We start from the raw sequence: 3,670 nt of genomic DNA, 5'->3' as shown, positions 1-3,670 counted from the left end.
TTCCCTGGGCACTGGTTATCTCATAGCTCCCTATTGCAGGGTTTCTTCCACCTGCCTCTGAAGCTTCTGGAACTGGCCACTGGATAGTGCACTAGATGGACTGCAGGTCTGATCCAGTCTGGCAGTGCCTATCTTCCTATTAATGGTGTAAATCCAAGAGTATGTTTTTGCTGATCTTTCTTGAGCTCCTGGGAGTCTCTGGACTTGCACTCAGAGCAGAAAGATGTCTAGTTAAATCTCAGCTAGTCTCCTGTTCTTTTTCCTTTCAGGAAGGAACGCTGAAAACTCCTTGAACCTGCCCAGTCCATTATGTCAGCTGTCAATGATACCCAATTCCAATTTACAATTTTCATTCTCACCGGGATACCTGGAAAGGAAGACGTCTATCTCTGGATCTCTATCCCCTTCTGCTTAATGTATGTTATTTCAATAGTAGGAAATTCAGTCATTCTGTTCATTATAAAAACAGATCCAAGCCTCCATGAGCCCATGTACATTTTTCTTTCCATGTTGGCCGTCACAGACCTTGGCTTATCAATGTCTACCATACCGACGATACTGGGCATATTCTTGTTCAACTCTAGGGAGATCAGCCTTGATGCCTGTTTTGCCCAGCTATTCTTCATCCACTTGCTTCAATGTATGGAATCCTCCTTCCTCTTGTTGATGGCCTTTGACCGCTTCATTGCAATCTGTAACCCACTAAGATATGCCTCCATCTTAACTCCGTGGAGGTTATCCAAAATGGGACTGCTGTGTGTGCTAAGAGGGGTGGTCGTAGTACTACCATTCCCTTGTCTGCTGAAACGGTTCCAATACTGTCGAACTAATATTCTCTCCCATTCCTACTGTGTACATCAGGAGGTCATGAACCTGGCTTGTTCGGATATCACAGTCAACAATATCTATGGCTTGTCTACTCTAGTCTTAGAGTACCTTTGGGTTGGACTCGTTGCTCATCTTCCTCTCTTATGTGATGATCTTCAAAACAGTGCTGAATGTCGTGTCCCATGCGGAGTGTCTCAGGGCCTTGAACACCTGCGTGTCCCACCTCTGTGCTGTCCTGCTCTTCTACCTACCGGAGATCGGCTTGTCTGTGATACACAGATTTGGGAATAGCTCTTCTCACTTGCTTCAGTTTGTCCTGGGCTACTTCTATCTGCTGGTCCCATCCCTAATGAACCCCATTGTGTACAGCATGAAAAGCAAACAACTTCGTGCAAGGATAATCAGAGTGTTCATCAACTGAAGGGTCAGTTCCTCACGCTGCTCCCATACTAGTGACCTGGGAGTCAAAAAACACAGGCCACAGCCATCTATTCCATCCTGGACCCTGACATCTGAGACAAATGGACACAAATCTGACATCAGGAATCATAACATTCAACAACCGGAAAGAGAACACTTCAACCTCTCTGGCCACTCAGTAAAAGATTTAAGGGTGGGAATTTTGCAACAGAAAAGCTTGAAAAACAGACTCCAACGAGAAACTGCTGAGCTTGAATTAATGTGCAAACTAGATACCATTATCTTGGGTTTGAATAGAGACTGGGAGTGGCTGGGTCATTACACATATTGAATCTATTTCCCTATGTTAAGTATCCTCACACCTTCTTGTCAACTGTCAAAATGGGCCATCTTGATTATCACTACAAAAGTTTTTTTCTCCTGCTGATAATAGCTCATCTTAACTAATTAGCCTCTCACAGGTCGTATGGTGACTTCCAACTTATCTGTATGTATATATCTCTATATATCTTACTATATGTTACATTCTATGCATCCGATGAAATGGGCTGTAGCCCACAAATGTTTATGCTCTCATAAATTTGTTAGTCTCTAAGGTGCCACAAGTACTCCTGTTCTTTTTATCTGAGAAGACAGGCGCTACTGATCTCCACTTTTTAGAAAGAGGTCCAGATGGGGTCTAAGGCCCAGAGCAAGGGGAGAGGGATTGGTGAGGGAGGAGAGGGGCCATGACAAAAGCTGCAGGGATGTTCTGTTTTTGCAGTTCTGGCCCTTCCTGAGCGCTCTGGGTTCTGCATGATTCATGGGGCTGCACCAGCTGTGGACAGGGGCTACTACTTGGGCAGAGACACCCACCCTTCCCCGACGCCTTCAGCCAGATTCTTGTGTCTGAGTGGTGTCAGAGACCTGATTTATACAGGAGCCCCAGGAGAAGGCATTCAGGCATCCCCTCCCCCACTGATGGCTCTGCACACTGCACACCCGCTGAGCCCTCTTCCCACAGAGGCAGAGCAGAACTATTTGTGTGAGTGAGGGTCTGACACACACGAGTCCTGGCAAGAGAATCAGGCCCAGATTCCCTCCCCTTTCCCCCAATTTGTGCTGCCCCAGCTGCTTGGAAAGTTGTGGAAATGCACCTGAACTCCCCCAGAGAGGCAAGGCTAGCTCCTATCCCAGCCTAGCTCATGCAGTTTAGGGTGACCACCTAGTCAAAAGGTAAAAGCAAGACACATGAAGGAGTCCTGCCTCCCTGTGACTCTGCCCCTGCCCTTCTTCTCCCCCCCTGAGGCTCCACCCACTCCTCCTCCTCTTCCTCTAAGGCCTTTGCTCCATCTTTCCCCCCACCAGGCTTCATGCTCTGCTCCTCCTCTTCTTCTTGAGGGCCCGCCTCCTGGTCTTCCTGAAAGCTAGAGCTAGGCTGTGTTCAGAGCCACCCAGGGATCCTGGACCACTGTGGGGAACCACGGACCCCCTATCTGCCCTGGGCATGGGGGGGCAAGAGGAGGAGCAGGAGCAGGGGCCTGAAAACAGCCCCCATCCCATGACCCTGTCTCCCCACAGGTAGCAAAATGGAGTTTAGTGTCATGTGGTCTGATCACATGCCTTTGCATTCCCTGCTGAGTCATTGCTTCCATTATCCATAGGCTGTCTGGAGCAGTCTCAGGAAGGCTTTTCTCAGATAGGGGTAAGCTTTTCCTGGGGTCTATTATTTCCCCTAATGTGCCAACAACCAGAATAGGCCCTTCATAACCAGCTGTCTAGACTGTAAGTATTTTCCCGAGTGGGTGTCAGCTGGGTGTAACTACACAGATAAATAGTCAATATTCATAACTTCAGATGCAAAAATAAAAATGCGTACACGTGGGATCATCATATTCTGCCAATCAGAACTTTTCCATAGACACCTCACAGGACACGTTTAGTACAGGATGCGTTATAACTGTGTCATAATCACATCACAATGATGACGATGGGGAAAGTGTCACAAAAGCCTCCTCAGGTGCCCTGGAACCTTCATGGCACATGTAAAAAGGTCAAGTTCTTCAAGAAGAGACACCTGCGTGGTAGCAGACGGGGCGGGGGAGGGTACTGGGTGGCAGTTACGGGGGCGAGGGAGGCTCAGGCTTGTCCAGGAGCGGGGGCTCTTGGAAGCCATTACCACCCAGCGGAGGTCAGCCCAGCCCTCAGGCTGCTCTAAACTCCACTGAGGCAGGGGGAGAACAGGCCAGCGAATCAAACCTCTGTAACTGGCTCCGTGCCATCCCCGCTCTCTGCAACGCAGAGGGGAGCTCTGCTGGCGCAGCAGACAATCCAGCCAGGCCTGTCGCTGCTCAGAGACCTGGAAATCTTTTCCTGTAGTCTGGGCATGGCTCTGTGACTCAGGAGAGCTGGGTTTGATTCCCTGCCATCTGTGACCATGGGT

General features: G+C 49.0%; 1 pseudogene; it reads left to right on the top strand.

Annotated features, from left to right (window-relative positions):
- Positions 1-309: 309 nt before the first annotated feature.
- LOC141981047 (olfactory receptor 51G2-like) lies at positions 310-1,249 on the top strand (annotated as a pseudogene).
- Positions 1,250-3,670: the final 2,421 nt, after the last annotated feature.

Source organism: Natator depressus, chromosome 1 (genome assembly GCF_965152275.1).
Source record: "Natator depressus isolate rNatDep1 chromosome 1, rNatDep2.hap1, whole genome shotgun sequence".
Classification (NCBI taxonomy): Eukaryota; Metazoa; Chordata; order Testudines; family Cheloniidae; genus Natator; species Natator depressus.
Note: the sequence above shows the minus strand (reverse complement) of the source record. Positions and strands in the feature narration are given on the sequence as shown.